The following is a 15,091-nucleotide window of genomic DNA, read 5'->3' on the forward strand; positions in this document are numbered from 1 at the left end:
ACCAGCCGCTAGCCATTCAACTACTTATGTATGTTTGTATGTACCGCAACCATCACGGCTGGCATTTGTGCCACTTTCGCCATATGGAACGAATTGTACCTAACAACAAAAGTGCACTTGTACGAATGTGAGTTGAAATGAGCAAATATTTAAATTATTGCATTCCATAGATAAAATATTTTTGTATCCATTTTTGCGGAGAATAGAAAGAGTATCTGCATATTTGGTTGGCGGTTAGTGCCGGGGGGAGGGGGAGGGGGGAGGGGGGCGTGAGCGAAAACTATGTGCACACAAATGAAGCAACAAATAACCATCGAAGCAGCCGGCAAGTGATTCATCATCTTCAAAGCAACAACAACCACAACTACAACCATAACAAAAACAACAGCAATCGCGCAAAAGAAATTGCGATGTACGCTGTCGCCAATACGGCGAAGGTGGAGGAGGGAGGTGAAGGTATGTACCTCTTCTCGCGCGCCTTTCAACAGTTGTGTATTCCACGTAATTGCTTTTTTTTGTATGCATTTATTTTAAGTTTTTGTTGTTTTTTATGTGTGTGTGACTGTTATAAATATGACAACCCGCCTGTCACAACAGACATCAAATGTGTTGTATGTTTTTGTTTATGAGCCGGCAAGTGAATTGTGTATGGAAAATAAAACAAAAACCAAAAGATGTTCAAACAGGAGTGTAGAAGATGTTGCTTGCGTATTCGACAAGCATATTTACGTATGCATAAGAATGGCTGTGTGTATGTAAATATTATTGGGTGTATTTCAGGGATTGGCATTGGTTGATCGTCAACTGTTCATACTCATTCAATAGCGCTGCTTTGTATGACTGAGCAGCGGCGTTGGCTTAGTAGTATCGATACCTAAACGAAATTAGAGGATGACTGAACTCGAGCGCATTGCGTGCTGTGTTGCAAATACAGCCACCACAAGTGAACGATGCTTATAACTGCTCATACTGATATTGACTTCGGCAAATCTGTACTCTGAATGATCGTGCACGAAACCAGTAAACGTGGCAGTTGAACGGCTCCGAAAACATGAGAGCCATCATTTGTTGCAGAAGTCGTTTGACTTGTTGCTGAAAATCATCTGACTTGTTGCTGAAAGCCATTTGACTTGTTGCTGAAAATCATCTAACTTGTTGCTGAAAATCATCTGACTTGTTGCTGAAATGACGACGAATGTGGTAAAGGGTAATTTATCGTCTCGTATGCATGTATGTATGTATTTATAGCGCGTCTACCATTCAATTGCATTGCTCACTGCTGGCTAGTTGTGAGGAATGTGCATACGTACGTATGTATGTATGTACATATCAATGCTTCATTTCAAACAAGCAATTGTCTTTGAATGTTTTTGAACTACAGTATCATCACTTCGGCAACACGTCAAACGCACCTTCAGCAACAAACCAAAGGCGGCGGTTTGACTTCTGCAACAAATCAAGTTAGCTAACTGCGGCATATTGCCTTCGCCAGTCTTTCACATAAGCTCTCATGCTTTCGGCAACCGTCCAAAGCAGTATCGTGCTTTTGGCAGTCGATCAAATACGGCGGTTGCTGGTTTCGTGCACGATCATTCGGAGTACAGATTTGCCGAAGTCAATATCAGTATGAGCTGTTATAAGCATCGTTCACTTGTGGTGGCTGTATTTGCAAGACAGCACGCTTTGCGGTGGTGTTCGTTCATCCTCCGTTTTTAACGTGAGTAGGCTTAAAGTCACAAAAACAGCACCTTTTGCCAATCCCTGGTGTATTCTGAGCATTTGTGGGTGCCCAAGAACATGATGGGCGGCAGATGGGCCAACAGTGAGGAGTAACCGAAGAACCGAGCGCGAACGCCGTTGGTTAGTGAACACTTTTTGAATTTTTACAACTTTGACGTGCGAATACGAGTATTTCTCCAATTGTTTTCTTTAAACAAGGGAATTATTTTATTATTAGCGTCATTGTTATTGGTATTCTTGTGCGCGCTCATCAAAACGCAGCCCAAGTACATATTTTGTGTGTGTGGTATTTTGACTGACCGTTGAGTGACTAATGAGAAAATATTTGCAAAGTTGTGTACAGGAAAGGCAATGTATTCACTGAATTTATGAAGCAGCATTTTTTGTTGCAAATATGTAAATAAGGCAAGCATAGCATAAAGTTTACTGTATCTGTTGACACTTGAAAGTACAACGTACGTAAGTCGAGATGGACCATTTTATCTTTAAGCCGAGGAATAACTCTGGATAAACAAAATTGTATCGGATCACATTGGGTTGGTTGGGCGCGCGTCTAAGGCCCGATTGCCTTTGAGTACTTAATGTTTTCAGAGTTCTAAGAAAACCAGACCGTCGAATCTGAGGTTCGTTTGACTAGTACACCTCCAAAATTTCGAATAAATTACGGAAAATGCGAATTTCCTTCGGTTTTTCGTAATTTACTCCAATGTTAGGAGGTGTATAGGTCAAACGAAACACAGATTCAGCGAGCCGTAATACATGTCGGTAGGTGGGCCTGGTTAAAAGCATGCAGCACTTTTTTATGTGTGCCGGCTTAATTAACTTGGTATAAAAGGTTATTAAAGTTAAACTACAATTTCATAACCTTTGATATGCGTATGTATGCCCTTAGTCCATCAAAATAAAAAAAATGTATGTAGTTAAAAAAAAAAAAACAATTTTGGGTAATACCGGTCAGCAAACATTGTTTACACATGTCTAATTATCAGGTTATCTGGACTAAAATCATTTTCGTATTGTGTATTTTATTGTTGTACACTGAATAAAAAATATAAGTACATAACCGGATAACTAGGCAAGTGTAGGTACAGCCTCATTGAGATGGGGGATTCTAAATCAATTGCCAAAGATAATTTCAATGCCAAACTTTCGAGGCTACATATGTAAATAGTTAGTCTATTTTGGTATTTGGTAGGTAGAACGTAAACAAATTTTTATATGAGCTAATACACTGAATGGCGGTCGCTATGGCTGAGTAGTTTAAGTTGCGTCTACTAGTCCGTTGGACCTGCGTTCGATTGCTGGTCCGAGCAACATCTAAATTAGGAAAAGTGTTTTCTAACATCGGTCGCCCCTCGGCAGTCAATGGGAAACCTGCGAAAGTATTTTTGCCAGTTTCTCATAAAATCCATTTGTCCCTCCTTTTGTGTGATAACATAGTTTGGAAGGCGTCGCTAGATTTCTGCAATTCTCACTTTATCTATGATGTATGAGCCAGTGTATTAGCAGACTCTTCTACATTCCCATTCGATGCAAAGAGAGCAGTATCTCAAGTGATTCCTCACTACCTAAAGTTCATTTGCTGTCGTCCTTTTTGATGATTGCCTAGTTTGTTAAAGCATAAGACAGGACCTACCCTAGTTTTGCAGAGTCGCTGCAGCTCTGAATGATACTACATAACCCAAGCCACGAGCTGTTATTTTTCTTTTACGTATATCTTATTTGTAGATTTTCAGAAGACTTCTGTACAGTTTCCCACTTAGAATATTTCTTTCAGAGGTTTTCTAAGAGTAGCAAGTTTTTTGTGAAGCGGGGTTCCTGTAGACAGTATCTTTTGTGGACCTTTTGGTAAAAGCAGTGATCAGAGAAGCAGGCCCTCCACTCCAAAACCAATACCCCAGGCTCATCACAAAGTCTCGCCCTCTGTGCTTTTCCACCGCCACCAGTTTTCTCAGTTCGCTGGGCGGGACATCAATGTTGTACGCCATATAACAGAATGCTAGAACTAAATCCTTCTCTCCGTCTGTACTTTGGGGGGGAGGGGAGAGATGGCCCCTTTTATTCATATATTACGCAATCGTATGATATTTAGTAAAAATTTATTCTAAACCATTGAAACATAAAAGATAATCGAAAATATTAAAAACTTTCAAATGCAATGCGAAAAATGTTAACAAGCTAACTAAACGAACGTTTGATATTTTCCATCTACTCTTCATTGCACTTCGTGGTGCGCTTGCGCTTTGTTTATGTCGTGAGATTTTCACCGCCTTATTAAAATAACCACAGCCAATCAGCGTTTTAACTGCCCACCAATTTAGCAAATCTCGTCGCCTGCAGTGCGAAATCGATGGGCATTCACAATGCCAAACAATCATCTGAAAAACAAATATTCTACCATAATCAAAGTGATTACGCGCAACAATTCCATTAAAGAGCCGCGCAGACGCGCCGCACCGCGCCGATAAGCTTAAGCGCTGAACTGCTGCGGCGACACTATGTTGCAGTGGTGCAGAGGAGAGACCATTGAGACAGCTGCAGTTGCGATAGTTGCAAGCATTTTACAATCACCAATTGGCAGTTGTTATTGTTGCTGCTATGTACTACCGTTTTTTGCTGCAAATTTTTTTTTTTTTTGCTATGCATCGAATTGTTGTGCTACTAGCTGCCGGCTGCTTGGTTGTGGCAATCATGAACGCTCGTTAAAATAATTATTTGCGCTTATTCGACCAAAGTAATGCGAACGAACATATCCAACGTGTCGAGTGACTGGGAGAGGATAGTGACGTACGGCGGAGCTGCGGCTAGGTGCAGATGCCACGCGCAGAAAAATTTTATTTTTATAACTCAAAATGTGGCAGAAATCGCTTGAACGAGCCGGGCTGAGCGAAGTGAATGTAGGGTGAAAAATTAGGCACACTCCCACAACAATTTGATGCAAAGCAGCAGCAGCATCCTGCAACAACTAAATAGAGAATGTGAAGCCAAGAAGCTTAGTTGCGACTAAGTTGATTGCGTGCTTACAGCTTACGTTTTTTTATTTGAATTATTTTTCTTTTTTTAGTAAAATAAATACAGACTTTGTGCCACAAATATGAGTCTTGCTGAAGGTTCTCGTCGCAGGCGGCACTTTAGAACCAGCCTTGACTGCAACAGCTGTGCAAAGTATGTACTTTGGAGTTGTGTACATTGCAGTGCATTGCAGTTGGATGGCGTGCATCAGTTGATGGTTGGCTGTGGCTCACAACAAAGTGTATGAAGGGACAGCCATCGCAAGCGAGCGCTACTCGCAAGCCATGTGTCGGTAAGCAAACTAGCTAGACACTCAGTCAGTTAGTCGGTCGATCGGCCGGGCGGTCGGTCGGGCGGTGGAGTGCCAACACCTTTCAAGTGCACTTTCGTGGCAGTAGAACAATGCAATTAGTGTTTATTTGTTTGAGCACTTCGAGTGCGTAGTGCTAGATGACAATGCTGCTGCTGGGAATTCTAACAGTGTCAGCGAAAAAAATATGCATTTAAAGGGGAATCTATAGAAACTTGTCCCCCGAACCATTGCAGGAAATCTAAAAATGTTTATTTATGTGGTCTAATATTGCTTTATGGCGCCACGCTTCCATTACGGACTTTTTTAGCAACTTTTTATAAAAAAAATTCGATGCCTTTGAAGACAAATTCGCGTTTAGCATCTGCTTTGCCGGCATTTGATGCATTTTACCCACCAGCTATGTTCCCTTTTCTACCCGCCTTTGCTTATGCAACTATATTGAATATTCTTTTTGGAAAAAAAAAACTTCTTCTATAAACCACAATTCATTGAATGCATTTGTATTTGTTTAGTATCATTTACACAGGAAGTAAATGTTTGTGGTTTAAATCGATTGATTTCGTTTGACGACCCAGACTGCGGCTAGCAATTGTGTCACAGGCAACAATGTAAGCGAACGTGGATTAAGTATTCGAAATCTAACACCTTTCTTTTATTTTAAGTTCAATGAACGCATAAGAGAACTTTTGTTAAACTTTGAGCTTTGAACGAGAACAAAAAGCTTCGAGTGCAGAAAGGTTCTTCAATTTTGTTCCTGGGCGCCCTTGCTTTTGATTTCCCTACATGGGTGCCGAAGAATCTAGAAGGATATTTTCACTGACGTCTACGCGAACCACAGTCTTGATCTCTCGAAAGCACTAGAGATTCCAGATCGAAATAAAAAAGGGAACAGTCCAGTGCCTTCGTATTGGTCTGCAGGCTGTATCGGAGACACCGCCGCTAAATTTAAACGTCGAATACGTGATATGGTTAAGAGCACATCCAAGTTAAAAACGAAAGCACACACTAAGAAAAAAATATCGGTAAAAAACGATAATAATATCGATGGCAAAATCGATAAAAAATCGATGGCAAAATCGATAAAAACATCGATAACAAAAACGATAATATCGATAGCAAAATCGCTAAAAATATCGATAACAAAATCGATCAAAAATCTGTAAAAATATCGATAATAAAATCGATTACAAAATCGATAACCAAATCGATTAAAATATCGATAACAAAATAGATAAAAAATATCGTTTATTATATCGATAAGTTACGAAAATTTCGATAGCAAAATCAATAACAATATCGATACAATTTTCTATAATAAATTTCTATTACAATTTTCGATAAAAAATATCGATAACAAAAATGATAAAATATCGATTATTATATCGATAAGACCCGAGAATTCCGAAAATCTCTAAAATCCCGAAATAGTCCCTTGATTATTTAATCTTTCTTTCTCTATCTTCATCTTTACTTTTATCGGTATCCTCCTGCTCATATTTTTCTTTATATTTATCTTGTTTTTACTTTTACGTTTATAATATTCTTCATCTACATATTTATTCCTTTCACCCTTTGCCTTTTATATGTAAATATTGCGCTATCTGTTATTCAAAAGCCGAAATACCTATACGCGCATACTTTTTGTCTACTTCCCTCACTTCGAACGCATTCACGTGTTTGCAAAATGATGACGAACTGATTTTGTATGGAAACTTATTTATGCCTACATATTTGAAGCAAATAAAGTTACTTAGGAGATATCAACCAATACTTCCCATACACCAAATGAAAGCAAAAATCTTGAATTTTTGATTAGAAGAAACAAAAATAAAATCATTCGAGCGGTTTTCGAGCATTTCGGAAATAAAAAGATTGCTAATTTTTTCAACAATTTGTTGCATTAAAATGCTCAATATTTGTTGAACTTATATAAAAAATTTTACACGACAATATTTCCATTGCTCTAGTGCTACAGCACTTTAAAGGCTCAAAATCTACCCCAAAATAAGCCAATATTTACCGTTTTTTCTCCGGCAGAAACCGAATTGGTTACTTACAAAAATGAATCTGTCGATAGGTTCGGAGTTATATCTCTGAAACGCCACACTTTTTTTCAAATCGCTTCATTAGTTCTCGTGCAATAAGCGTTTTCGTACAGCTCTAAAAATTACAACTACAACATTTGAGCATAGCCTCCATATCGAAACGTAAGACGTATTCTAAGTCAAAAAAAAAAATACTTTTGAATAGATTCGAATCGAAATCGAAATCGTCAGAAATAAATCGATCCCCCAATATCAATTCAAAAATATATATGAATTAACAACTTTTATTTAATTTTTATAAAGAAACAAAACACTCCGATCTGACCAACAGTGAAATTACAAACATATATTGTAAGTAATTTTTAAACTTACATTATTCTTAGCCAAAAACAACGGTAAAGCTTTGGATATTTAAACTTTCCCCATAATTTACTAAAATTCAGAAGTCTACAGACATTTTTTCTACAAAAGGGTATTATGTATTATCAAACAGGTGGCAACCGTCTTCAAAATATTTTCAAAATAAATTCTTCTTAAATTTCATTCGACTTATTAAATTTTATATTGGCTTAGTTTAAAATGAATTTAATTTTTTAAACAGGTCGTAACACTCCCTGATGTAGTTAAGAAAAAATACCTTTTCAAAAACATTTCGAGTGATACCCATATTGTTTGCATGTAATAATTGATTTAATTTATTAACTTACTTGAATCTAATTTTTAACCAATTGGCAACTCTTTTCGAAAAATTAAAAGCCTGATGCACATCTTAAGGTCAAGCCCTTTAATTCGACACATTACTTTTGAAAATCGAACGAACAGTGCAGATCTCAGGGCGTTATTTTAATCTTAATATCAATTTAAGTCTAGATCTTAAACTTAATCGTAACCAACCATTCCCGCCATCTCCTTCTTCCTTCATTTTTTCGTTTGAAATTAGAGCCCACACTTGCGCTTTTTCGTTTGTCCGAATAAAATGCCAAAAGTCACGTAAACTCACGAAAAAATCTAGAAAAGTTCCAACATGAAAAAGTACCTTCTTTATTAACATCTAAAAATCATGAGAAATTCTTGTTCTACGATGTGAACGGGTACCCTCTAAAAAGCATTGCGATACGTTCTTCACTACTTTTGATTTCAAATTCTAAAAATAACTTTTATTTACAGTCTCTGTTTTACATAAATGGTGTCTTATTTATTTCTTTTCTTCTTAATGAAATCTCCAAACATCAACAAAAGCCAACTTTGGTAGTATTTTTCCCCACTAATACCGTACTTTATGCGCTAAGCCTATTTAAGCCTATTTAGAGCAACGGTGTGCGCATGGGCATGGCTTGCATTTCGGTAGGTACCTTTAAATGTTTATGCCACATTATTTATGTAGAACGATCAAGCGTGAAATGAACACCAATGCAAGCGGGTTAAAACTGCTAACAACAAAATAGACTAGTAGTTATGGTAGCATGGACAGTAGCAGGAGCAAAAGTAAGCCAGCCGTTTGGCCTTTCATTGTATTAGCGCTGTCATGCATTAAATACGGCTTTTGAGTAAATGAAATAAACTCGAATTTAGTGCAGCTAGCAATTGTGTGTGTGGGGGCTAATCTTCATTCGAATGCAGTCCGAGCGTAAACTAGCCGACAGGCACAAAGCGAGCGCATTGAAAATGAAAATTCTTGAAAGTATGAAAAATGAGCGCAATGAAAATGAAACAGAAACGTCTCTTATTTAGGCAAACCAATATAAAGCGCTGCGGGCATGAGGTCAAGGTTTTGTGTCATTATTTATGAATTATTTTGCGCTTTATTGTACTTATTATTGTTAGTTTTTTTTTTTGCTTGAAATTTATACACTAAACGCTTGCAAAGCGACGAAAATTTGATTAGGCTTAAGTTACCCAGTCAAGTTTATGTGGCTCAACTTGTGGTCTGTGTGCCTGATTGCCTGCAGCGCCGCTGTCAACATTTATTTTATTGCGCGCCCAACAAAGGATATGCTAACCATAGTGCTGCAGCAGGCGCGACACAACACAACAGTTTCAACTGGCATTAATTGAGTCGCTAATGGCGTGTAAGTCTGCATTTAAGTGCATTTCTGGGAAAATATAAAAGAAGTTGTCAACTTAAAAAATGCGCACGCAGCACCCAAATTGACAGCAGCGCAAATTTAAAGGGGCATTCACACTGCCCTTCGGATATTTATAGAAAATCGACAACAAGGATACAAACAGGCATTGGGGTAGAGACAAATTTATGCCTACTCATTCATATGTACATATGTACGTCTGCATACGTGCAAATAAATCGCTTAAGTCGGCGAAAGCCGGTGAAATGTATTGTACGCAAGCGCTAAATTCAGCTTAATGCTTGGTCGTTTGTCGTACGCCGCCCGCTGCACGTTGCCCGCTGCTCGCTACCCGCCTGTTTAGTTGGTACGTATTGTTGCCACAATAATCGTTCGTGGCGCAAACAAATAATTCACGCCACCAAGTTCGTCGCTTAAGTCTTTTGTTTTCACACGTCGCACAGCTGCAGCAGCGTCATTTTTTCGTTTCGGCATGGCTGTCACTCGCGGCCAATTTGCATTTTATTTGCAGCACTGCATAGTAGGTGCGCCAAAGCGTCAATGTAGCGGATGCAATTGGTCGTTGTTTGGTTATTTTTTGCTGTTATTTCCCCTCCCCCCTTTTAGTTGACTGTGAGTGCCGAAGTAAGCCAGCGCCTAATTGATTAATTGCACGATTTGATTGAAGTCGCATGCACATGCTAGGAATAGTATATATGTGAGGCTTAAATATGTGTGTGAGAGTATATATATGTATGTATGTATATTAGGGCGGAGTAAATTGTGCGGAGAAAAATTTTCGAAGGGAGTGTATAGCAAATTCAAATTCCACGAATAATTCTAAGCAAAAACGGCGAACAAACTAAATACCTTAAACGGCGTTTGACGCTCCCACTTTTCAAAAGAAAAATGAATACATTGTAACTTTTTTTTGTCGAAATTTTTCTTTCGTTTCACCAAAAAAAAATTGTGTAGGAAATAAACAAGCATAAACAACTTGTGAAGGAGTAAACACAAAATTGTGTAAATGAAAAGTTAATTTCGTTCAGAAAAAATTATAATACACTGATTTTTATTTTAATAATTGCGAGGCTCAAATGTTATTTCTGGTTTGTTCACTATTTTTTGTTTAGAATCGAACGTAGAATTCGAATATGCCATACAATTTTTTCGAAATTAAATTACTCCGCCCTAATGTATATATCAACTAACATTCGTAGCCATTTGTCATTGCTAGAGTCGATTTAAGGTTGCCCATTAAGCAAAGTGATAAATACTATATTCAAAAAACTACTTTAGTTCTTTCCAATGTCACTTTTTGTTTTTCATTTTGACTATCCCAATATAGCCACCTGCGATTCGCTTGCGGGGAGTCTGGTGGTCGTGCTTTTGAAATCACAAATAACTATTTTGAAATCTTCCTTATTCTTGTCACCTGGCGGTCAGCGTGGTCGGATCCTAGTTTGACCAACATCCAGGCAAGTGTATTTTTGCCCATAAACTTCTCATAACAAATAGCTGATATTCGGAGGCGTCGTAAAACTGTTTTTATGATGTAGAGGTGGCATAATGCATTGAAGGCCGAGTAGTGCAGGAATTTCCTTTCGGTTCACCACACCCAAAACCCACTGCTGCTCAGTTTCCCTCCTCCCGTGGATCAACCGTTAGTTATTACTTTGCGGAACAGGAGAGAGCTATCACCTATCTTCGAATATCCGGAAAGTTATTACGCTTGACGTAATTTTCTTAGTGCTTGCCATATGACCAATTTTCTATTGACTCAAATATGATAGCCGCCGCAAGGTTATCTGTCTTAAAAGGGCTCCGCACTTTTATGATTAAGTCGTCAATTTTGTTTGCGAACTCCGGATAAACAAAAAACTATGTCCATCGTTTCGATTACACTTTCGATTACCATACATCACATTTTCCCACTGGGTACTTACAAGCTCACCACCACATACATATGCGCATGAACTTAGCCACAAAAGCACTTACTATTATTTTATAATTTTAACTTTTTTACAACTTTAGCAGTTTATTTGATTCACGCGCTGTCAATTTTGTGCGGTTTACATTTCAAATCCACAGACTCGTTGTCGCGCTTTACACGCTATGATAGCTGTTGTTGCTCATTTGCCATTCAAAGCGAGTGTTTTTTTTTTCGTTTTTCATTTGGTTGCTGGTAATTGCTGTCAGTTCTTTTCAATGAGTAGTCACCTCTGCTTTGCCTGCTTTGCATGGGCCATGGACACTTGATGACTTTTCGATTCGTTCGTGGCTGGGTAATTTGAATTTATTTGCGTTTAATTGCTATTCAATTTACATTTTAATTCTTACAATTTGCCTGTTACTCGCTCGCATTTTACGTTCTGCCACGACCACTGTGACATGACAGAGACGAGTTTACTAACTACCCTCCGCGGCAGCAATAAAAAAAAAATACTACATACAAACAATACTTTAGCAGGGTCTGCGTGTGCAAGCATGTCGATGTGTATGCTGCTATTTGGCTTGCTTTTTTCGTGTTAGTTAAAAGTTGGTGTTATACAAATTTTCGTTGCATTTTCTAGAAATAGGAAAAAATTACAAAGTTATTATACCTTTCATGGTATTATAACTTTGGTCTGATGTTTGTAAGTACCAGAATAAGAAGAGATAGACCCATTAAAATGTATACTTAAATGATCAGAACGGCGAGCTGAGTCGATTTAGCCATGTCCGTCTGTCCGTCTGTCTGTCTGTCTGTCTGTCCGTCTGTTTGTATGCAATCTAGTCTCTCAGTTTTCGAGATATCCGGATCAAATTTGGTAGGTGGGTGTATTTTTATAATGTATTAATCATTTGTCGGAACCGGAAGAATCGGACCACTATAACATATAGCTCCCATACAACTGATTGTTCAGATATGAGATTTTTCGTTATAACTTCTCCATTTATGCAGCTGGGAACATGGCATTCCGCAATATGTCCATCCATTATCAAAAACATGCTTACAGTGAAAATGGCGAAGATCGGGTCGCTATAACCTATAGCCTCCATACAACCGATTGTTCAGATTCGAGATTCTTTGTTATAACTTCTACATTTATGCAGCTAGGAACATGAAATTTTGTATTACTTCTACCCAGAAAACAGAAAACTTAGAGTAAAAATTACAAAGATCGGGTCACTATAACCTATAGCTCTCATACAACTGATTGTTCAGATATAAGATTTTTCGTTATAACTCCTCCATTTATGCAGCTAGACACATGAAATTTTGCACTGTTATCACTTATTATCAAAAGAATACTTTCAGTGAAAATGGCGAAGATCGGGTCGCTACAACCTATATCCACCATACAACTGATTGTTCAGATATGAGATTTTTTGCCATAACTTCTTCATTTATACAGCTAGAAACATCAAAATTCGCACCGTTTTCACTCATTACTAACAGAATACTTACAGTGAAAATAACAAAGATCGGGTCACTATAACATATATCTCCCATATAACTGATTGTTCAGTTATGAGAATTTTCGTTATAACTCCTCTATTTATGCACCTAGGAACATGAAATTTTGCAATACTTCCACCCATTAACAACAGAATATACAGTGAAAATAACAAAGATCGGGTCACTTTTACATATAGCTCCCATAAACTGATTGTTCAGATATGCGATTTTTTGTTATAACTACTCCATCTATGTAGCTCGAAACATGAAATTTCGCCCTATTTTCACTCGTTATCAACAGAAAGTTTACAATAAAATTAACAAAGATCGGGTCACTATAACCTGTTTATTGCCCCCATACAACTGATTGTTCAGATATGGGGTTTTACTGTAAAACTCCTTTATTTGGACAGCTAAAACCGATAAATTTCGTAAGCTATTTTTTAAATAATAATACAAAGTCTACTGAGAAAATCGTCAAAATCTATGCTGTATAATCATAATCTCTTGTACCACTGATTGTTCAGATACCAGTTTTTGCGATATATGTATCTCCTTTATGTAGGAAGCTAAACCCATTAAATTGTGTTACCGGTTTACGTACCGATCACACAGTAGTGAAAATCACTTAGATTGGTGCTATATAAGGTATATCTTCCATACCTCTGATTGTTTAGATATGATTTTTTATATATGTATCTCCTCTATCTATGCCTGCTGTGAATATATAAATTTATTCAAATGCAGTAATCTGTTAAAGTAAAATTTTCAATTGCTCATGAAAGGTATGAAGTCTTCGGCATAGCCGAAGACAGCGCTGCTCTTACTTGTTCTCTTTTAGTTTCGTGTTAAGAAATGTCTTTCAAATTGCTATTTTTTCTCCTTTCCAAGGATGTATGAAACTTTTCAGATCAGATTAAATTGATAAAATAATGGACATTTGGTCTCCACTTCTCAGTACTTGCTAGCTTCATCTCCTTGCTTGATCTCCTATGTACCAAGCTGTCATTGCCAATTCTATTATTTCGATTCCAAAGAAACATTTAAATTTTATAGGTGCTCGACCGAAATCGTTTTTTGATCCGCAGACAACACTGTTGCTTGATTGCATAGAAAATGTCTTTGTTCGGCAAAGATGAATCCACAAATTTTTCTATGCTGCTTCTTCCCGATAATTATCTACTTGAAAAGTGACAAAAAGGAAGTAGTGGTAAAACTAAAAATAAATCTGTTCTCGCCAAATTCGTGAGACGAACATCGGCGTCGATTTGGTTCTGTGCGGCCTCATATACTGGTGTTCTAATTTTGACAGCGAGTTTTATTCCGATAAAGTTCGCTCAGCGATTTGTTTCTGTTTATCCTTTGGGTCCTCTTGAGGAAATGAACTAGCCGAACAGGGGCGTCTAAATAGTTATTAAAAAAATATTAACAACAAGCTAACCGCGTACCCATTGTGTGCCGAAGTCTCGATAAAATTCCGAATGATCCCGAAAAATAAAATACTCAAACATTCAGAAAAGTCTCGAATAAATCACGGCGAACTCCTAAAAAAAAAGCCGACAAAATCTAATAAATGTCCAACTATTCCGAAGAATTCGGAAAATACGCTGACAAAAATACGAAATTCCGAAATAAGTTACGAACAGTTCCAAAGGAATCGAAGTAGTTCCGAAGTGTCTGAAACAATTCCAAGAAATAAAACCCAACTCAAGTCCGGACTGGTTTCGGCTGACGCACAGTGTAGCAAAAGCTCCCCTTTATAAGTTTATCGGCCGCAGATTGAAAATATAATTATTTCACTTAATTACATATCATTTCCTTAATTCACAAAAGCCCTAACCAACACTTTTTTCCCAACTGCGTTTTTCGCAGATTTTGGCAGGAGATATTAAAATACACCTTCAGTAAAAAATTTTAAAGTGTTAGTACCAAAAGCAACGGAGTTGCATGCCACTTTTTAAAAAGCCCTACCTATTTTTGGTACTATTTTTATAATGTTTCTTGCTTCTCCTGTAAAATTGTGAATTAAGGTAACATAGGTATGTATGTGTAAATCGAAACATTTTTTTTTGTACTCAAGTCACTTTTAGGGCCGCCAAGCAATAATTACGCAATATTTTAGGCATCACCAGTTTTCGTTCGTCTTAAGTGCTTGCCAACCAGAATGCTCAACTACTTACCTACTTATCTTCTACTCATCTACTTGGACATTAAGTATAAATTGGATTCTTTTTTCTTTTATTTTTTTACATGTTTATCGAAAATGTTTACCTTAACATTTACATGCTAATTAAATGCGCTACCCGCACATAATTATCTTACTTCGAACAGCGAAGAATTAAAAGAACATTTCGTCTTTATACTGCATATATATATATATATACCGCATCTTTTCGCAGTTTTTGTTGTTAAGGCTCAATACCTTAGCATACAAATGACCTTGATGGCATACATACAAACACGAAAATAAATAAAC

This window comes from Rhagoletis pomonella, unplaced genomic scaffold, assembly GCF_013731165.1.
Source record: "Rhagoletis pomonella isolate Grant_MI unplaced genomic scaffold, Rhpom_1.0 Rhpom_scaffold_00004, whole genome shotgun sequence".
NCBI classification, from domain to species: Eukaryota; Metazoa; Arthropoda; class Insecta; order Diptera; family Tephritidae; genus Rhagoletis; species Rhagoletis pomonella.